This window comes from Athene noctua, chromosome 1 (genome assembly GCF_965140245.1).
Source record: "Athene noctua chromosome 1, bAthNoc1.hap1.1, whole genome shotgun sequence".
Lineage (NCBI taxonomy): Eukaryota > Metazoa > Chordata > Aves > Strigiformes > Strigidae > Athene > Athene noctua.
The window spans coordinates 42,974,781-42,997,874 of NC_134037.1; the positions used below are offsets into that span (position 1 = coordinate 42,974,781).

At 45.1% G+C, this 23,094-nt stretch overlaps 1 protein-coding gene across 2 annotated transcripts in view; it reads right to left on the reverse strand.

The window, feature by feature from the left end:
- BACH2 (BTB domain and CNC homolog 2) overlaps positions 1–22,088 on the reverse strand; it is a 194,616-nt gene extending 172,528 nt beyond the window's left edge. For both annotated transcript variants that reach the window (XM_074896043.1, XM_074896044.1), the window contains exon 1: positions 21,947–22,088. The gene's annotated coding sequence lies outside the window, so the exon portion shown is untranslated. The remainder of the gene's footprint in view (positions 1–21,946) is intronic.
- Positions 22,089–23,094: the final 1,006 nt, after the last annotated feature.

The window sequence follows — 23,094 nt, forward strand, 5'->3', positions numbered from 1 at the left end:
GTTGATTTCCAGAGTTTTTATTCAGTAACAGGATTGATTGGCTGGAGAAACACAGGCTCAGACAAAAAAAAAAAAAAAACACCAAAAAAAACCAAAAACAGCTGAAAGCTCTATTTTTGTCAGAATGATGGATTCTTTTCTTAAGTTACTTGTTTTGTTGTCTTTTGTTTCAAGACTATAAACATTATTAGCAGTTCTCCAACTGGCAAGAGAGGCTGAGATGTTTTGTCTTCACCATTCTGGATTGCTTTCTGTTTTATTATACAGTCCAAGAAAGAGTCATTGCAGATGTAACAACTCTGATATTCCTTCCCTGTAAGATCACCTTTCTTTTGCCCACAACTGGATCCTGCCGCTGAAGCAGTGAGTATACATCTGCTCCATGGGCTCACACTTACTCTGATAAGAGATGGGTTCTGGATGCTGATAAGGAGAAATATTGCAAGCTACACAAGTTTACGTATCTGAGACAACCAACATTAAAATCCAGTTCCCAGTTGTTTATTTGCTTCCCATCATCACCGATTTCCCACAGCCAAGCCTCCATACAGCTTTCATGCGGCCACAGTTATTTCTGTCTGCACCGAGAGGTCATTTCGTATACTGCTAGAAGAAGGGATACTGCTTTCTTCTGTGACTTCAGGCAGCTTTTAGGAAACACAGATTTCCTGCCCCCTTTCCAACTAAAGGCAAAGGTCAGTGAGTCTAACAATGAAGCACAGTGTTGGAGCTCACTATTTTAGTGCTAAAAAATTTACCCACAAACGCAAAGAGAACAATTGCTATATAAAACTCCACATACAGTGCCTAAACCATGTCCTGTCAAAAACATGTGCTTGTAGCCCAAGAAAGGATTTGTGCTCACTAAAAATGCTATTATGTATAGATTTTCCCAGAAAAATGGTATGTTACTAAGCAAAGGTCCGGTACATTAAAATAAGTACATCTGGTTTTATTAAGTAATGAAAATCACAATATATGCAATATGAACAAACAGGGTACCTTCCTTGCCGGACTCAACAGCTAATGGTCACGTTCATGATCTACTTCCACGTTATGACCTTCCCCAACCTCTCTGCCACCCCCTTGGCCTATCAAAAGTATTTCACCGAAGGGGTGAGTTCTTTACATCAACATTGCTAGGCCAATTATCCTCCTCTTTTCACTAATAGGACTACGTCTGATGTACCATCCTACCCCTATGGTATTCCCCATATTCAGGATCCAAGAGTAAAACAGTTCTGCCATAAGATTTTCAGAGCAGTACTATACTGCCCAGAGTACCAAGACCTCACTACATATTTATGAGCAGCTGATTTTCAAATAACGCCCTTCCCAGGCAAAGAAAATAATCACCAAAAAGTACATTGAAAATTGTTTCATTGTTTGGGTCAGAGCTTGAAGGCATGGTCTTAGCTGTCCCATACAAAGAATGGCAGCTTTTGTGCTAACGTTCACTGTAGCTCTTCTACTCCATCTGGAGAAGATGGGGCCCTAAATCTGCATAGGTCAAAACAGCGTATCGATGACCCTGCCGATCAATGGCAAGCCCCTTACCTATTTCACTGAATACAGCCTAGTGGTCTGCCAGATGTAAAACACTGCACTTAGTTTTGCTAATTTTAATTTCTGTGGAAGCTGTGTTCTCCACACAGTGGTACTTCTTGTTTACACACTTTTTTAGAAGACTTCCAAATGGATCATTCAGAGGAAATACTGGCAATGTTTAATAGTAACTGTATGATATACTGTACACAAGAAAATGCTTTTTCAAATCCTACTCACGGCCCACCTCACCACCAGGTCCAGGCAGCATTGCTGCAGAAGCTTCAGGGCAAGGCACAAGAAAACTAACGCTGGTCACTCACAGGAAAACCTTTCTCATACAGTCTCTTCTGTTCTGCTCACCCTGCTAGAAACCAAGCTCTCGGGAGGATACTTATGACCCAGAGCTCCAGGACTGCCAGCTAGTGACTCTCTCCAACAGCTTCTATCCTGGAAGGCCTTGTCTCTATAGGTTACTCACCAGGATGCAGAAAAGGCTCATGCAAACGTCTAAAGCTTCTTCCATAAAAATGAAACTGAGCCACTTTCTCTGCCCTAGACGTTTAGGCACACTTCATTTCACAGCCTCCACGATAAGCATCCAGCCACTCACACAGGTGACAAAACTCACCGTGCTGGGTACTCACCACAGCACTTCCCAAACAAGTCAAGCGTGGGGTGGAATAAGGACATATGCAGAATAGAAATCCAGCTGCTTTTCCTGAATGGCTTCAGTGAAATTAAAACCCTCCATCTACTCGCTGACTTCCTCCATTTAAGCACAATTAGTTAAAACGACACGCATCACTGTAAAAAACAGGTGCGTTGTACCCTGGGCTTAGAGAAAGACAAAAAATATTTACTATATATAAGATACTGCCTGTATATGAGGAAAACAGACTGGTATAGACCGAACTTGCTCATGCATCAACAGCCAAGAAAGAAGAATTAGGAATGAATGGGGAAACTTTTACAATTGCCTCTTTAGCCAGGCAGGAGCAAGAAGGGCCTCTGGCAGGTTGATCAGATGACTTCTCTTCTGACTACTCTCCAAGTAAGGAGGCAAGAAAGGAAGCATAAACCCTGCCACCAGAAGAGCAAAAGTGTGCTCTTCTTATGCTCCAGTCCCCTAAGAGCTGCCACCTGACCTGCAGCACACCATTATTTTTCAGTAGTCTTCCATCGTCCTACTCTTGCTCTACAGAGACATCAGTTCATACTCCAGTCCTCTGTCCCCATGTTTCTTGTCCAGCCGTTCCACACCCTGGTCAAAGCAGCAGAGGAAACAACACAAAAGGTTGTGTACTGGTTGTACAGCACCTAGGACTCATTCAGTGGGACCTGACAACTGGGAGTCCCTTCTCCAGCACAGGTGAGCCATAGCAGAGTGGTGGCACGGGTTCCCTGAATTGCTGGAGGGCCTGCCAAACTCAGCCTCTGCTCAGGCATTGCGTTCCTCTGCCCAAGGGAAATCATTTCCCCTACAATGATTCACTGATTTGCAGCTGGTTAAATACTCCCCGCCCCCCCGCCTCACATACACAAGCACATGGTCTGCAGCTGCAGGGAGAAACCCCAGGGGAGGCAGTGCTATTGATGTGCCATATATGGCCTGCCACCAGTTGAGAAAGCTCCCATCTGAGAGGATAAATTGCTTATCTTCAGTGTCAGATGTTCTTTGCACTGTTTTAGATGAAGGATCAGTCCCACATCTATGCCAAACCCCTCCCTATCCATAAAAATCACACAGATCCATAAAGGAAAAAACCTCTGATTGCAACAGACTGTGCTGCTTGGTCTATAACAGCACTTTGTCCCCCTTGCTGCCTCTCTCACGTAAGTGCCAGGAACCATGTGTTATCTTGTGTTTCTCCTCTTTTGAGAGTGGAGAAAGGCAGCTGAAGAGTGCTTCTTATGACCTTTGCTTGGCTAGACTCATACGGTACCCAAATGAACGTGCTCTTGGTTAGGCTGGCAATTTCAGTGTAACACTGCTCCCCATCTTAACTGGATCCTGTTTTCAAGGTAAGGGTGATAGCTTTATGAATTGTAGGAACTGTTTTGTGCCAAAGCAGAGAACAAAAGAAGTGATAGTAGGAACGGGACAGAAACACTAACCTACTCGACTGGTGGAGTCTAAGGATAGTACACTGGCCCACATCCTCACAGCCAACAGAAAACCCACTGGTTGAGGGTAGATTCTTGCATCTCAGAAGACTACTGATGAGAATGCCAACCAGAGAAAACTGAAATAAAAAGCTAGGTCACCAAGACTACTAAATGCCAAGAGGCAGGAGAAGCATATCCAGACAGGCTCATTAATCATAAAATACCCTCACTGCTCTCTCCTGCGCCTTGCACTGGGGATCCAAGATAAACACTGGAGTTTTAATGTCTTTTCAAGAAATTACACCAGATGACATGAATTCTCAGCTTCTCCATGTTTGGGTTTCTAGGCAATAAGATTTTAGTATAATGCTATCCACACCAGGTGCTAGTTTTAAAATGGCAGTCAGACCTCCTTGACATCTGATGGTGGGGGGTCTGAGATACTGCACATGACCAAATCAGTCTACTTCTCTGAAGACAGTGGGATTCCCCCCCACTTATATGAGAAGCAGCTGCTTTTCTTCTGTTGTTGCTGGTTGTGTGTTTTTAATGTAAATGGATTTCCCCTTCTCCAGAACATATTCCCAGGGTATCATGGCACCCTGAGAGTAAGCCTTGCATGGCATCTTGCTTGAAGGGAAAACCAAAGTTTTTTCCTACACAGAACTGAGGAGACGCCACAGCCAGGGTCTTCCCAGAAGAGACCAGTAACACATTCCCAGGGAAAAGCAGAGGCCAGGAACTCAGGGCTGACATCAGGATTTTCAGTCTTCCTATGTAGTAACTGTTATGCTACCACAATACATGTTTGCAAGTCTGAGATGCAAAAATAAGATCCCTACAATTAAATGGTAAAGTAAGCTGTGGTGAACAATCTAAAAAGGAGGACCCAACTACATCAGACTTTTGGACAACTGCTCAAAGTGGGCAGTTCCTTACATAAGGCCTATTTTTAAGGTACGACTGTCATACAAGGACGTAAGAACAGTTTTCTCTTTCCCCTTTGCCCTTAATGGAGATTCTACATAAAAGACCATTTTTCCTGGGCAGCAAACAGCATTGCTGCAGACTGAGAAGCAACACTGAAGGGTGCAGACCCCACTATGTGTATCTGCAGCACTGCCAGCTCAACATGTTTCCATCTTCCCCTGTATCCTTTATTCCCATTTTTTCCTCTACCACAATTCACTGGCCCCTTTTTCCACTTTGAATTCCTGTACCCTTGCTTATGAACACCACAGTGAAATAGTAGAGTTTAAAAAAATCTTTTTAAAAAGTTGTCCTTTCTCCCTCAACCTGAATGTTTCATTGATAAGGGTTTTATTAAAATCACAGAATCATTTAGGTTGGAAAAGACCTTTAAGATCGAGTCCAACTATTAACCTAACACTGCCAAGTCCACCACTAAACCATGTCCCTAAGTGCTACATCTACATGTCTTCTAAATACCTCCAGGAATGGTGACTCAACCACTTCCCTGAGCAGCCTGCTGAAGTGCTTGACAACCCTTTCAGGGAAGAAATTTTTCCTAATATCCCATCCAAACCTCCCCTGACACAACTTGAGGCCATTTCCTCTTGTCCTATTGCTTGTTACTTGGGAGAAGAGACCAACACCCACCTTGTTACAACCTCCTTTCAAGTAGTTGTAGACAGTGATAACATCTCCCCTCAGCCTCCTTTTCTGCAGGCTGAACAACCCCAGTTCCCTCAGCTGCTCCTTGTAAGACTTGTGCTCTAGACCCTTCACCAGCTTTGTTGTTCTTTGGACACGCTCCAGCACCTAATGTCCGTCTTGTAGCGAGGCCCAAAACGAAACACATTATTCAAGGTGCAGCCTCACCAGTGCAGAGTACAGGAGGACTTCCTTAGTCCTGCTATTAATAGCTATTCTGGTGCAAGTGGAGTAAATGGTTGCAGAGGAAAGAATGAAACGGGAACCTTGAGATGGAAAACTCTGTGATCCTCTGGAGAAGCCCCATGTGAATCCACACTTTCAACTTAAGTTACCAGCTATAGATGACTGCAGAGCCATTGAGATCTTGGCTTAGCCTAGCACAAATATGGCTGCCCTACCTAAGGCTTTACAGCAGCAGCAGGTACTATGGTGACACACTCTAACACAAGGCATGTTAAGGTGCCACCAGAAGAGCAAAGTGTGTGATGCACTTATCTCTGGCTGCTGCCTGTAGTAAGGCACAGACCAGCATCATCAGACCAAAGACACAAGGAATAAAGAGGTGGAAGGGCCTTTCTATCCCTGCAGGAAACCTACTGGAACAATAACCACCTCACAAAGGGTACCACAGAAACTTTGCATGCTCAGTGATGATGTCTGCATTGTCATGCTGCTGGGTCCTGGTGCCCTTGTCCATGCATCCATGCATATTTCGGACAAGGCCAAGGGGATACCCTTATTTTAGTGACTAGTTCAGTTATTAATACAGGCACATTCTCTGCTCATCATAAGCCTCTCCTTTGTATCTGCCGAGTACAACTGGGAGGAGAGGTAGTAAAGTGAGGAAGATATTCTGCATTTATGTTTCCATTAATTCAGCAAGTAGATCAAACGTTCATTTATTGTGTGTTCCAGGACACTTCTAGACACTATATATAGTTTCTCAGATACCAGCGTCTCCCTCACCTACATATTCACACAAATCCATATAAAACTATGAGTCATTACACAAAGTTCCATCCAGAAGACTAAGCCATTCATCCTTTGGGGGAGGAGGAGGAGAGGGGAAATTAAGAGCTGTTTCCAATTTAATTGGCAGACTTTACATTTTTGTTCTGCTTCCACTGGAAAGTGTGGTGCTAATTTTTCTGCCACAGCTTGCAGCCACGGTGAGATCTTGATCTGCTTCATTTATGTCTACCAGCAAGACATCTAAAAAAAATAAAATAAATTAGAATTGTATTTGCCATGTGCCTCTGGTCAGCACGCAAGTTCTGTGTGCTGAACTAAATACTTGTGTTGTTTTGGGCACTCAAGTGTTTTAAAACTCCCTGTAACTGTTAAGTCCCTTTTACACCAAACGCGTGGTAAAATAGCAGAGTTTAAATGGCACACTGTAACTCTCACAACTGTTCAACAGTGCTGTATCTTAAGAGCAAAATACCTTCTCAATTCATTTTGAAAAAGGGAGACAAGTTAACATGGATTCACTCATGATGCTCTGCATAACCTCTCCTTTTGCTTTCATAGAATAAAGCACACGTATGCCCCACCCTGCCTTTTACTGTATCTTCCAGTCAAAAACATGGTTTCCTGTATGCAAGCAGCTCTTTTTTGGGTAGAATTAATTCTGAAGTGAGGTTGCATAGAAAGCAGCAACTTGTAACAGGTATGCATTTTAATTCCTACATCACCTACTCTGACACAGGAGTTTTAATTATATGTTCCCCTTTCCAACGTGACAGAGAACAGGTCTTTGACTATCTTCTCATATTTTACTCTTTATTTCTGATTTTTTTCCCCCTCAGCTGCTTTTTGGCTTTGCACCACCTTCTCTCTCATTTTCTAATCCAATAGTTCCAACCTGGCAGCTGCAAACAACATTTACAGCTATTTCAGCTCAACCGTCCTCATTTTGTTCCTTTTGCAAACAGCCCCTAAAACAGGGTGTCCAGTCTTTGCCTCCTGAGCAATTCAGGGACCATTCCCATGGTCTGCATCACCCAAGAGGTGCAAGGGCTCTGCTGGTGCTGGGACTGTCCATAACCTCGCCGGCGATGAGATGGGTGAAGTCCACAGGAGCTAGAGCACCCAGAACCACCAGCAAGGCAGCTACAAGGCAGCACTGAGCAGCAAATCGTCCAGAGGAGGACTGACACCTTTCTACTTGAGCTGTTCCCAGAGGTCCTGCAGCACTCGAGGAGGGATGCCCGAGAGACCTGATCTATACAAGGACTTTGGCAAGTGGACTGTAACGTTACGAAGACTAGCCACCTCAAGTCCAAAGCAAGTAATACACAAGAAACAACAGCTAGGCAGTCCTTCTGCAGAAGATGAACTTGAGCCAAAGTGCTATGAGACTTCCAGCACCTTTTCCCAAACTAAATCAATTTCATTCTATATGACTTTGCTAATCATTCACCTATCTTGCTACCTATTTGTGGGGCATTAGATTTCCCTGCAGTTCCTCCTTTTCAAAATATGTATCAAGCCTTAACACTTCCACACTGGTTGTATATCAACGTTTTCAAAAGTGTCAAACACACAGTCTAGTACTGTTAGGTTCCTTAGTTGCAGTCTCAATTAGCAACGAGATACTAGGTGGCACTAACATCAGAAAGATTGCTCTACACCTCTGCTTGATACCTAATAGCTACATTTGACAACTCGATCAAGCTCCTCTGAGCATTGGAGCTCCTGTCAACCACAAGCTGATGCCAGATATTCCAGGTACCTCCATGGGGAAAACACCCTTTTCTTCAGTAAGAAAAGGAGTAAGTAGGTAAACTCTATCTCACTTCATGGCAGAACAGGACATTAACTGAAAAAAAAAAGGTAATAAGTAGGTACTAATCTACTAAGAAAGATGAGTGTTACATCAATGAGATGTACGTATAAGTATAGGTCCACTCCCTTCCATTCCCACCTCCTCCCCAAAACAGCACGTGCAATTTTATCTTCACCATTAGTATGGTGGCAGTGTAGCTTGCTAGGCTACAGCATTTCATTTGAAACTTAAGGGAATATGAACATGTATGCAATACACTCAACAAATATCTAAGGCATTAAGCAGTACCTGAATAGTTAAGGAAAAATCACAGGACCTCAAGTAAAAATTTCAAAATTACAAGGAAATGAATCTCTACTTGCAAATGTTAACACCAAGCTTCTTGGGGTATGGCTGCAGAAGAAAGGCATCCTGTCTAAAGAGAGAGTCTCCTCACAAATTCCAGGTATTTAAGCTTTCTTTTTATTTAGTTTTAAGGCTCACCAACAGTTTTTATCAGAAATTTAAACCTTAAAGGCTATGAAATTATTTAATCTCAAAAAGTGACCTTTGAAAGGCAAAAAATGCCTACTCGTAGCTGACAAGTAATTATCAGGAAAAACCTTTTCTTTCAAAATAACGTTATGCTTCTTGCCTTCTAAAAGTTGTGGAAACTTTTAAAGGTAGAAAAGGCCATGGCAAAACAGAAAAAAAAAAAAAAGAAAAAAGAAGAAATGCAACACTAGATAATTTTAAACACTTCGCATACCTAAAAAGGGCATATTCAACCACAGCCTTAGTCATAAACCTACAACAGCAAATCAGTAAGAGCAAAGACGAAGTACCGCAGGCGCGACCTAGCAGCCGCCTGGCTGTCGGCGAGGCAGCGGGTGTGAGCACACGACAACACATGCCAGAGGAAGTGGGTGTCGTACCTCAACCCGAGCATCTCCTCCTCCGCCCCCCACCCTCCCCTGACCACCTGTAGCAGCCTCGGAGGAAGCAGACATGCTCCCACATACTTTCCAGCTACGCTGCCCCAGCCGCAAAGTACGCACGCAGCCATCGACACACGTGTGAAAATACATACATGAAGTACCAGCGTCGAGTCTTTCTGCAATGATAAACCTACTTTGCAGGCAGCCAGGCTTTCTTTTTTTTCTCTTTAATTTAAAAAAAACAAACCAGAAAACAGCCCAAGGGGCAAGACAGACCCCTCCATCCCATTTGTGCCCTTTCCCTTTCTCCCCACCACGCACTTATCCACACCTACGCAGTGCTGGAAAAAGGCTGTAAGCACGGCATTAACACTAGTGCGTCCTGGGTACTGGGACCTGTGGTTTTGAGATTAAAAACTCAGCAAAGAAATTTCACCCTTTTGATCAGAATTTTCCATAAGCAATTGAACACGGGTTAGGAAAATAAATTAAAAAAAAGCCAAGAAATATCTAAATTTCCTATTGTGCTTAGATGCGGCAATATGGTTGAAATTACTTCTGCACGATAAGCTAAAATTAGGGCAAAAAGGACACATGCCTGAGAGAAGATGCCCAGCCATGGGGACAACGCTGCTGGGGACACCAGGAGCTGGCAACCAGGCAGCAGGACCTGGCTTAGGGTTTCTCCTCGCAGGTGCTACAAGGGCACCCTGCCTCCACCAGCTTCAAATACGTTGTGATCTGTATCTTCATCAGTTGTCAGCCCTTTAAGAAAAGCCAACACTCACCCCAAAAACCCCAGCAACCACAGAAAAAGAAGTTTTACCCCCATAAACCCAAAATAAGAAAAGAACAGAAGGGAACAAGTGGGGCTCAGGGAAGGAAGAGATGCAGGATCTCTGCCGTTAGGAAAGCTCACTTTCTGCGGGTCCTCTGGAAACTCCTGGGGTGCTATGCATATTCTGCAACAATGACTTCCCCTCCTTGAGCCGTTTCAGCCTCACCAATACGCATGGGGAGGGGCCCACGGGTGGGGAAGGAGTTAAAAATAAAAACAAACACTGAAAAGCTATTTGTAAACTGTTTCACCCTGGCAATCATTTCAACTTGCGGTTTCTTTAACTGACTGAGCAGTGCACCTGCAGAGTGAGTCGAGGCAGGAGACACCCCATATAAATACCTGGGAGAACCCTCACCCAGCTGCGCCTCCCCAGGTGCCTCTCTGCACAGTGTGCCTGTCTTCATGGGAATGTCCTAAACTTTACAGTCAGGAAACAAATTGAAGGTAGGCAAGGACACAAAAAAAATAAAAGGAGGGGAAAAAAATAATTTTCTTCAGATAAAAATGGTCTGAATACAATTTCAGCTTTGCAACAGTCAACACTGACCTTATCTGGGTTTCAACATCTAAAAGGCCTCGAGTGTGTGGTCATCTCTTCTTCACCCCACAGTGTCTTAACCAGCTAAAGCACCAACTGTGCCAGGTGTTAGACCAAGTACGGACATAAATCCTGCAGCCTCCTCTGCCCTAGCCAGGTGACCTGAAACACGAAGTCCCAAACCCGGCAATTAAGCAATCCCTCAAACGCTGCACAGCCCTGTGAAAGGCAGGTGCCAGTCTCCTCCAGTCTCAGTTCAACACTCAAGGTCTGGTACCCGGCACTGTCAGAGGTCAGGAACAACAGGCTGGAAGCAAAGCCATTCCTCACAATCCAACAAAACAGCAGCAATTCTCACTTCTGGGTAGATTACTTCCTTAACAAGAAAATCAAAACCCAAACCAGCTTCAGGCAGTGATAAGTCTCACACACACAGAGAGTGCACCAAACCCAACTGATAGCTGCACTACCAAAATCAGCCCTAGCTCTTCTCTCCCCTCAGCAAAACTAGCAAGGAGGCAAGCTTCTTCATAATGCTCTGACAGTTTAAATCTAAAAGCAACGCTGGTGTGGGCACAAACATCCTGTGTGGAGTGGGGGAGAGCAGAGGGGGTTTGGCAGCTGATGGCTCTGCTGACCGGTCGCACATCAGCAGCTCCCTCTCCGCTGAGCGCAGGAGAGGTGCGGGCACAACTACCTGCACCACCAACTGCATGGGGCTGCAGCAGGCAGCAGAGCCGCCTCTGTTGGTTCAATGCCTCCTAGAAATGTGGAAATTTTTATTTTGGAAAACAAGAGAACAATTTCATAATATGCTAATGTTACAGACAGAGTTTCTCGGGCTATTCTGGTACAGCTTTTGGGTCCCTGCATATGTAATCCCACGTGGTTCCATTTTTTTCTTTGACATCATGCAGGGGAGCAGCACCCATACAGGTTGGCTCCTGGATGCCTTTCAACCAAAAGCAGGTGAAAGCTCCGCTCACACTTGAGCCAACTGAGAAGAAGATATATCCAAGAAATTTTCAAATTCTGATCCAGCATCGCTCCTGAAAAGTAAAGCTCAACAGCTGAACCTAAGACTGAGCCAGAAACAAGTAATTTTTGAAGTAGTTGCAATAGTTGCAATCAGTCTGAAGAGGCAAGTGCATTAACTAACACTGCTGATGGAAAATCTGCATGTAATCAGGATGGGCAAATCTCAAAGGCTGGTGTTCAAATTATCATGCCCAGTACGCTGTTTGACCAAAGCTTAACCAAACTATTCAAGCTCGCTGGTGTGCAAAGTCAGTCTGCAAGGAAAAAAACTTTCAGAAGCCATATTCTTCACACTGAAACATGGACACCAGGAAATTTTGGGTATTTACACATTCTAGAACCAGAGTCTAGGAATGTAGGGGAAGATCCATTTCCCCATTTTCCTGAAGACCAAATCATTTTCCTTCTTACTCTGACAACAGCAGAGCAAGAGAGACTTCTGCTTTGACCCCGTTATGCTGCAGCAGGAGGCAGCTACAGGCTGCCCGGAGACCCTACAACCAAAGGCTGGCTTTTGCACTCCCCGTTTACGGAACTGTGGCACCAGAGACACCCTAAAGCCACCTGCACCACAGGATAATCGCACACAGAGATGACGACTTTGCTGCAAGAAATGGACTGAAGTTGCAGAGGAAGGGGGGGAGGATGACAAGCACCTGCGGAAGGAACAAGTGAAGTGTGGGGCCAAGCAAACCACTTTTGGTACCCATGTTTATCACCCCCACCTCACCCTACCTGCTGTGCACACACACCCTCTCCATAGCACTCAAGTCTCTCCTGTACTTTGAATTCCTTTGCTGCTGAGCACAGTAGTCGGCCCTTTCATGTTATTTTAGAGCAGACTGTAAAGACTTTGGTCCTATAAAGTTCTCCTGTGACATTACTGACCTTGTAACTCTATGCTACTCCAGTTTCCATAAGAAAGAAAAACTAGTTAAAAAATTCTCAAGTGATTCAAACAAGTACTATGTTCATCTTCAGAAATGACTGGCATCACCTTGAGATCAAAATATCTGCCTGATCGCTATAGGAAGGCTTTATAGCTTCAAATTCTATATAGATAACTCTTCAACAGCAAAATATTTTTTTTTTTTTCCACCAAAAAGAATCATGGAAAGCACCAGAAATATTTGCAGCAGGCAGCTAATATCAATTCCAGCCTTCCTTGCAAGCTATTTCCACTAAATTAGTCTTGATAGCATCACAAATTATTGAGGTAGGTAACAACATAAATTAAAAAAAGTCATGGCAGTCTGGGCAGGGAGGGAGAGAGGGAAATAAGGAGGCAATATTTATCCCTTGAAAGTAGGAGCTGCAAAGAAAAACAAAAAGCATTACACTGATTAAGCAATACACGGGTTAGTGAACAACAGAACTTGTGGATTACATTTGCAACCTTGTGTTTTGCTTTAATAACTGGGACTAGACAAAACAATTGGACTGTAGCTGTACCACACCGCATGCCAGACCTCACTTACTTTGATCTTAAGGAATGGTAAAAATTTTGAAGAGAAAGTTTGGAGACTATTCGAATGATGCTCACAGCTTTTTAAGCTTGGAATTTGGTGGTTAGTGGATTAAGCATTACTCACTTTCTGAACAAAGTGGAAAGTTAACACAAATTGGCAGATGACTAACTGTCCAAGAAACAGATTACTGAATGAATCACTGACTCTACTTTTAGTCTAATAATACGACAAAATGAAGAGGAACAAGAAGGGAAAAAAGACAAACAAAAAAAATTTCCTTGCAGAGTGCTTGTATTTGCACTGAACTTCCAACTATGACAAATGATGCAACAATTTTATAATTTACCATGAGTTTTACATTCAGGTTAGCTCACTGACATACCTCAGCAAAGTCCAACAAGCCAAGGAGAACCTCCAGTGCTGCACCCAGCAGAATGACAGGTTACCAACTCCCAACTTCACCCTCTCATTACAAAGGAAGAGATTTGACTCTGTCCTTCACCCGACTGAATTCAAGTTGATCAGTGCTGTTCTGATCATCTACTAAACCCGTTACTCAACATCTCTAAGTGCACATGCTCGCCATCATCCCCAGAGTGATAAAAGGTTGCAAGGAAGACCTGAGGGTCTAGGATTGCAGAATGACCTGGATCAAAGAACTCTCCAGAGTCACCTGGTCTGTTCATCTCCTCAGCTGTAACTTAGGTTTAAAATCTAAATTCACAAGAGCTTATCACAGCTGGGAGATAGGTGATGCAACCAGGTCACATCAGACCAGGAGCGACCGGAATCAGGCGTAAATAACAACAATTATTCGAATATTTGCAAAAGACAGTACTTTTGCATTTTGTTAACATAGAAGACTTCCTTTACTGAGTTCTGTTTTCCTCTAACGGTTCTCTCAATTGTCTGTTGCAAACTCAAGCCAGAATCAAATGGCCCAAACCTCTCATGCTCTGGCGGCATGCTCTTACTGCCAAGCTACAGGTTAGGCTGGGCACTGGCTCCTAATGGTTTTCTGCAGTAGCACCACATTGAAAAAGCAAGGCAACAGTGACCTTCAGAAGATGGGGCATGGTGCTATGATAGTGTGATGGTCATCGTGCTTTGGTGGCCAGGCATCCCATGGTCAGCTCTAGGTCTTTTATCAAATTTTGGTATCATTTCATCCCTTACCCGGGTCCTTGACAGACGCTGCAATAAACTCAACCAGCAGAAAATTAACCCTACACACACAGTGAATAATCTTCTGCCAATTTAGCAATCAGGGCTGGCCCACTGTGGGATGAGACAGGTGCCAGGATAAGCACAAGGAAAGAGGAGGAGATGATGCAGACCAGAATCAGTGTCTCAAAATTCAGTAGCAATAGTGTCTGTTGCCCTTGAAAGGTCAGCCCTCAATTTTGGACAAAAGTCCTGTTTCCGAGTCAGCAGAGCTCAGAACATGGATGAGATTTAGATGCGTTATTCATTTGTCATGATCCAACCCTCACGACACTTCTGATGGCAAGATTTTCTAAAGACAAGCTGAAATCAGAGCTCTGAATCGATGTCCTCTTGAACTCTGAATAACCACTGACACAGTATATTGCAGTATTTCACTGATTATCCTTCTGTGTACTTCAGTAAGAACCGTCCATAAATAAATCCCTGAAGTTGGCCTTTTCTGCTATACCAATCTGAAAATAGTAAAATCTCTCTTATTGTTGCCATGTAACAAACAACTGGATTTTCACGTTTCAAAGTTATATATCCACAGGCTTCTGCGCCTCTATTTTTAGTGCGCCTCTCCCAGTAAGAACCTACAAGACAAAGATTCTCCATCACAGTCTGGTTATACATGAAACTAGAAAATACATCCGAGGCATTTCAGCACAATCCAAATTAACTACATAAATATATTTAAATATTTAGTGGTAAAATATGCTCACTGACACCAAGGGAGCTGGGATAGGTTTAGATTTACTGAGGATCTGCCACAGAACGGATTTTGTGAAAAGCGCACTCTGCTTTTAAAATAGAATAATAAGAAACAAAGAACCATCACATCCTTATAAGGAATAACGTACTTGTATAAATATTGCAGTAACAGAGAAAGTAAACACAGAGGTTTCATAAATGTTGGAATTTTCACTCTAACAGGGAAGAGAAGACTAGCTCTGCCTCATTTATACTCTTTAAATCTTACAAAACCAGGAAACTTGAAAGCAAGCAGCAACACTATACATTAATGCAGCAGATCAGGCAACACTGATTGGACATCATCAAAAGTAGAATACCTTGCACAGAAGAATTAAAATTTTATATACTCTAACATCATGCTTCTGTGAAAACAAAATAACTTTGCATTCTACAAGGTATGGTTTCAAACAAAACGCAGTATGTGTTAGGGGTTGCTTCATTGCACTGAACACGGGGCAGCCTTTACAAAAAGATTTCAGCCTCAAAGGTAAAAGGATGCCAGCACATTTGAAAACTATTACTTAAAAAAAAAAAAAAGAGAAAGAGAAGAATTTAATAGATCACTTTCTGATTTGCCCTTTTTTCAGTATCACTTTCAGTACTGGAAGATGTGCATTTCCTCCTAGATAATGACAGACACATCCTGCAGTTGTAGTTTATTCTTCAACTCCTATTTTATGTTTACTTCCCTCTCCAGGTCCTCTGACCCCAGCTCAAACAGCAACACAGGTCACTCAGCAATCAGTCCTCTCTTTACTGGAGTGGAAGAGAGGTGGATAACAGCAGCTCAGCAAGACAAAGTAGTGTGCCAAGTCTTCCCCCACTCGACATAAATAGATTATATTTTCCAGATGTGCATCTCTGACATCGAGGCTAAGCGTCGGCAATACTCACTGCGGTGAAACGTGAAACACTGAGGAGACAGGAGAGGGGAAGATTTTAGCACCACAAGCAGGCGTACAATTACATTTTTTTTGAGGGTATGAGATCTTTCACTGTTGCACACCAAATCACTAAAGCTTCCATAAGTTAAAATATTAAAAAAAGCTCAAAGTAATATTTTCCAACCTTTCACTAAGCCTAGGGGCCAAAACCACACGTTTTAAAGGTCTTCCACAGTTTTATTATTAGAAGTAGAAACCCTACTGATATGATGAGTCATTTGTATTGGCGGAAACCAAGAACACCCATTTTCTTCATGTGTTACAAAGCTCTCAATGTGGTTTTCTATTCATTATTGGTCGAAGTAGTTGACTAAAACCAAAACAAGTGACAAGAACTCACCTTATTGTTATTAAAACCTATTTTATACCAGCTGATTTTTTTTCACACATTTAGAGATTGCTTATTTTTCATTCCATTCCACAAAAAGAAGAAAAATACACAAAAGACAACTATGAATCTCAACGCTGTGACAGAAAATCCACAACTGCAGATGGATAATTCACTCTGCTTCTGCAAAGGCTTTTGTGATGGACTAAGAAGGGAAGAAGAAAGGAGAGAAGATAAAAACCACAACAAGAAGATCAGTTAAAAAATCATCAGTCAGCAGAAGCTATCATTTTAGGATCCTTATGAGTAATCAGAATAGAGTCTGTAAATAAAGCAGCAGTTGTAGAAGAGTGTAAGTTTTTATCTTGATGCAAATGAAGGAATCCTTTCATGCTAACAGCCAGTGATATTGCCACACAGGAGATAAAAAAGATATTAAGAAATAGCAAAATTCTGAAAATTAAAGATCGCTAAACCCAGATTTTTAAAGTTTAATCAGAATTCCTTGCTGGCTTTAAAGATTTCTCTCATAAAAAGGGGTGGAGGGTAGGAGACTGTACAGTTTGCAATTGGCAAGGGAAAATACAATTAATACGCTGGACTTGCCACATCCAAATTGGGAACAATGCTTGAGGGGATTTTTTTTTTTTTTTTCAATGTCCCATTCACAAAAAAGAAACAAAATAAGCCCCAGAGGTTTAGTCCTGCTGAACATCCATAACATCTAGATGCACCTCGAGCACAACTTCCACAGGGGTGTAACGAATTTCTGCTTTATGCTGTGCACCCAGCAGAACAGCAGCCTGACAAAATGACATAGTGGATTTTGATATTACTGGGGAAGAAAACCACAGCAAAGCAGTGACCAGAGAACTGAAAATAACCTTTGAACAACGGCTCAGCACTGACGGCCTCTCTGCCTGCGCCTCCTATTGTGGATAGTTTATAGCGAGGGTAGCTCCAAGCTGCACCAGACACGTGAGTCAGCAAGAGCAGCTTGTAGGAAACTGCTGACATGTTCAATTGCTCTCACATACGCTGAACACACCTACCCGCTAAATAAAAAACAGGCTGCATGCAAATCGTGGTAAAGGAAAACCTCCACACCTACAGTTCCTGTTTTCCTAGTTCAGGTTTAAATTTTAAAGCGATCACTAATAAAGAAAAGAAGAAACCCTCAGTGGATGTCAGCTATAATAAGTAGCTATAATTAAGTCTCAAGGGTCATTTTGTTTATTTAAACAGACGTAACTGCTTCTCCTCTTTTCAAAAAACAAAATTGCTGCTCCACAGCCCAGAAGCCCTGCACGGTGACAAGCAGTAAACAGTTCCTGTTTTTCTTAGCGAGAAGACTCCTTTTGAACCTATGCACCAAAACCCACCTACCCATCACAGCCCGGTTAAGTGTTTTCAAAGCTCGGCAGCTAAAACATAAGCTTCCAGCTTCCATTTCTACTACTAGGGATAAATTGGAAATTCCCAGGTTTTTCGTTCCTAAGAGCTTTTCAAACACCTTGTTCAGTTGATATAAAAGCAGAAAAAGTTGTATGCAAATTGTAGGTCTTGGGAATAAATCCGGGAGGATCTGACCCTTTTAGGTCACCTTTCACACTAAAAAGAAAAGAGTGTACCTGAGGTGCCGGTGCCTCTTGTCCCCGCAGCCACCACCACCTCCTTCTCTTCTTCCTCTGAAGCACTGAATCTAAAGTGTCCCCACTTGCTCTGAGGGGAGGCTTGCACCAAGCAGGTGTAAACAGCAAAGAGAAAGCAGAGGCTGAGGAGATCTGGGAGGGATGAGGGGTTATGAGTGGAGAGGCTGCATGCAGCAGGAGCTGCAGTTCAGCCCCCACCACACTGGGAGCTCTTTGCAGGCAACCTGTTTCAAGCCGAACAGGGACACATCTATCGATCTGCTGAGATGCCAGTGCAGTGCAGCTGGTGTTCTTCAGGTTGTTGCTGTGGCTCTTTCTGCATAAAGATCAATACAATCAAGCAGAGGAGTCTTCCCAGCCTGATTTTTGATGGATTAAAGTTCTGTCGTACATGTAAACTTTTAGCATAAAGGTTTTCCTGAACTTATTCCCTCATTTCTTTTTATTTACTTGCTCTGAACACGTGGTTGCTCTTTGATCAATACTATTAGTTCTAGTAACTCGGGAGCTTTGAGTCCATCGCTGGCCACAAAGGCATTTGTATGCATCCCACTACTTGCCTGCTTTAAAATTATAATTCATAGTCCAAGAGTGGCACAGTAAGTACTGCTCTTTTCAATCCACTACAAAGATGTTTCTGCCTAACTAAAAAGCAAAATGAACACATTGCAACTCAGCTGGCTATATTCATACATTTTACATCTTCTTGAAGCAAGCTTCAAATGAATGCGTAATATTCAGGCAGCTGCCAAGGTTAATGTCTTTTGGCTGAATGTAAAGGAATGATGACCATTTTTTGTAAAAAGCTGAATAAGTAGTTTGAGCACTATTCTGGAAAACCTTAGGGAGTTACTGGGGTTAGAAATCTACTGTCCATTCAGCTACTACAACAAGATCATTTAGGCACCTGCTCAAGTATCAGTAAAGAACAGCAGTGTCAGAAAGACTCTTCTACATTCTCTTAAAGCATCTATAGCAGGAGGAACTCTGAAAACAGCAGGACTAACTCGGACTTAGAGAAAGCTTTAAGTTCAAATTTTTTTCAACACATTAATGAAATGACTGGTGTATTTCCCCAGCACAGTTCAACCCAGAAACCACTAATATACAACCATCGCACCCAAAATGAAACGGGATGGAAATTCAGACCCAGAGGTAAAAGAAGGAAGCATGCATGCCTTCAAATGTAAGTCAGATGTGCTAAACACGGGTATGTTCATGCAACTTGTAAACTGAGAAGCCATTCAAAGAGCATTCTTTTGAGTAAAACAGCAGTACATTTTGATTTGAATATATAAAGGATGTTCATACTAACTAAATTAAAATCACAAGAGACTGTTCACGTCACACAAGAAACACTATTCAATTTACACCACCAGTTTATTACATAAAAATGTCATTACTACCGAAATGATTACTTGGCATATATTAATGTTACACATCTCATTTTTCAGCTTAGTGCCATAAATGTCTCTTAGCTACGCTTTCAGAGGACTCCTCTTTATCTCTGCGTATGTGAAGTTCTCACCAAAAAGAGTATCACAGGCACACAATAAGAAAGCATCTCTTTTTATTCTTCTTGGATTTTTAAAACAAACAAAAAAAAGTGATCGTTGATTTCTTTTTTCATGGATGGTGATATTTGAGAGAAAACCTTAAGGAAAATAATTAACTGGCAATCACACTGCAGCCTCGTTAAGAAAGATAGCTACTGCACTTCAGACCGAAAATCAAGCAATGAAAGTTTTAAAATAAGCAAAGGCAAGCAACTTCTGTCACATATTCCACACTACAGATTATCCATACAGGGTTTTATTTTCAGCTCTCTTTGTCATTAATTACGCGCACACAGAAAGAGATATGCAAGTCTGGTATACAGTACGGGGATTTTATTAAACTCATTAATTTCAATGAGTCTCTGAGGCTTTCTACAATGTTGAAGATTTACCAGAACCTCCTTGTATTAGAAGCACCGTCAGTGCCTGTTTATTAGGATTTGGACCATCACTCTCAGCTAGCAACTCAGGTGCTAACTCTAACTTTCCTTCATGCCCAGCACAGAAGAGCAAACAGACAATGTTTCCTTGCTGCAAAATGAAGGACAGTAAGCTAAGAGGAAAGGAGTGCTTCCCACCTACATCACCAACGCACCCTGACACCGTGCACGACATTAATACCAACACATGTTCAAGATATGCCTCCGGGTCAGAAAAGGACTAGGAATACCTGTCCTCGCACTGCTCGCCAGTGTGAGAGATCTGGGCATAAACAATTGCTGATGATTAACCAGTCGGAATCTGTCAGCACGTGCATCAGCCGTGCACCTTCTATGTGCTCCTTTCCCATCCAATCCTCACAACTGCAGAAGTTTTCAAAAAATTTAGTTGTTCAAGCACAGATTACACAGCCGAGTTGCCCAGCATTACCCAGAAATGCACACTCTGCTTCTGTGGAGCATTTCTGCAAAACGCCTCTAAATATCCTGACAATCACCCTATCTCCAAAATCACTAGGGACCTTTCTTGCCCACTTGACAGCTCAGTGTACTGGCGTACATTTGTTTGAACGGCTCGTTCAGTATTACAGAGCAAACTAACAGGAAAACTAGACCCATGATCCTCGTTTTTGAATCCTCTACTTTTCCAATTACTCACGGCTTCCTTCCATTTCTTGCAAAGCACCTTCAGAACAGCCTTTGAAGCTGGAGGGTCAAATGTGAAAAACGATGCTGAAAGCACAGGTTCAATACACCGCAGGGAAGTACAAGACCGATCCATTTCGCTGCACAAATGCCCAGATCCCAGTGACCGGGGGCAGGCGGGTGGATACAAAAGGCAACAACAGGCTTTTGAAAGAACAAGCCCACATCTGAAGTGGAATTTTATTTCTATCCGTCAGATGTAAAGAGTCCAAAAACACCGGTCTCGGGCCATTGCTACAACAGCCCCGTAGACAACAGCTTAACAGGCAAGCTTATCATTTTATTCTATCCTTCTCATCAAACGCAACTACCTTAAATTTTGGTATTTACATACCTGAAGAAGTCCATTTACCCAAGCACCACCACCCTCTTCAAACTGCAGAGCATTCCACCACCTACAGCAGAATCTCGGACAATTCCCAGCCTGAAAAAAACGACTTGTTTCTAGCTCGAGCCCCAGAATACCGAATTAAAATATGCACAAGTTTAGCGACAGTTCCAAAGTCTCTGAAAATGAGTTTTCATCACGAAAACACTGACATGGCTTCAACTAGAGCAAACAGCAACACCGCAATTTCCCAATCTTGCAAACATCCTGCAGACTATTTCTAGGAAGATGTCATCCCTTGCCTCACGTTTATTACTGGAGAATGAAAAACGGGGTTTACTCCGGAGCTGCCGGGCTTCAGCAGCAAGGGCACAATGATCTCACGATAACTGAAGCGTTTTAAGCAAGACACCCGCTGCATTACAAAAATAGCCTGCTCCACAAAAGGAGAGGCATGATTTCACACTTAGCGTCTTTCATGACAGCCAGCGTCTTCGCGGCGCGCTGCCTTGCCTACACGCTACGTTTTAATGATCCAAGAAACTGTTATCGGAGTTCACATCTCTCTCCAAACCTATAAAAACGGGGGGCGGGGGGGGGAAGGGGGGACGGACGGACACATACACACACCCCCGGGGGGGACGGCGGGCGCCCGGGGGTGCGGCGCGGTGCCCGCTTGCCCCGAGCGGCTGCAGGTGGCGGCGGCGGGGCCGGGAGAAGGCGGGCGGCGGCGGCGGGACGGCCCTTGGCGGAGGGGCTGCCCCGGGGCTCCCGGCCCGCCGGCGGCGCGGAGCGGGGAGCGCGCACAGGGGCACCCGCACACTTCGGCGCCCGCCGCGCACTCCCCGTTACGCAACGCGCGTGTTCCCCACTTTAAGGGATAAGCGATAAGCGCTCCCGCAAAGCCCGCGGCCGCTCCGGGGGCGGGGGTGCAGCCCCCCGCCTAACCCCGCGCAACAGCTGCTCGGGGAGGAGGAGGAGGAGAAGGAAGAGAAAAAACACGCTGCTCCCCCCCCGGCCCCCCGCCAGCCTTCCCCCCTTCCCCCCAAACTTCGCCCCCCTCCCCCGTCCCCAGCGGGGCTGCCGAGCCGCGGAACTGGCGCACTCACCTCGCCTCCGCGCAACTTTCGGGGGTCGCCCCTCTCACTGCAGCCTCGGGGGGGGGGGGGGGGGAAGGGGAGGGGGGGGAAGGGGGAAAGGGGAAGGGGGGGGAAGCTGTGGGGCGGGGTGGAGTGGGCCCGGGGTGGGTGGGGGGGGTGAGGGAGCTGTTACGGCTGAGGAGGTTTGGGGAGGGGGGGGGTTGCTCTTGTTGCTGCTGCTGTTGTTTCGGAAATTCTTATTAATATTTCCCTGCGGTCAGAAACCTGCACCCTCCCCCCCCAAATGAAAAAAAAAAACCCGACCCAGACGCTCATCACATGGCGATTGCTTTGAACCAGCTGCTTCCAGAGCCAAAGTCTTGCGGAGAAAAATAAAGGGGGAAGGGAGGAGGGAGGGAGGGGGCTGGCAGGCAGGGGGGCCGGAGGAGGAGAGAAAGCCGCAGCGGAGGGAGGGTGGGTGGGAGGGAGGGAGGGAAGGAGGGAGGCGGGGGGGGGGGGGGGAGCGGCACCGCGGCGGCTGTGTGGCTGCCGGAGCGGTACCCGGGGCCGGCGGCGGAGGCAGCCCGGCGGAGGAGGAAGGCGGCGCTGCGCTGCTGCCGCGGCCGCTGCTGCCCGGCTCTGCCGCCCGCCCGCGCCCGCCGCCGCCTCGCGCGCCCCGGCCCAGCGCCGCCCCCGCCCCTCAATCGCTACATTGTTGACATTCGCAGGCTGACATCATCCTCCCCGCCCCGCCGCCCGCTCCATTCACAACAACGCTACGCCAACGGCGCAGCGCCCGCGCCCGCCCCGGCCCCTACGCACGGAAAGCGGCGTACGGCCGCTCCGCGAATAGCGGCGCCGCTGGCATCCCGCCCCGCCCCGCCCCTCCGGCCGGGATCGGGCGGCGCATGCGCGGGGCGGCCCCCACTCCCTCTCTCCCTCCCGCTCTCCCCGCGGGGGTGTGCGCGTGTGTCTGCGCGCGCGGCCGCCGCCGCCGCCGGACCCCGTGCTGGGGCTCGCGCCGCGGGCCGCAGGGGGCTCTGGGAGCCGTAGTCCGCCGCGAGCGGGCGCGGGGCCGGCGCGCGGGCCGCCATGGCGGCGTCCCGAGGAGGTCCGGTCACCCCCGTCCCGTCCCGTCCCGCCCCGTCCCCGCCGCACTGGCCACGGCCAGGTGTGGT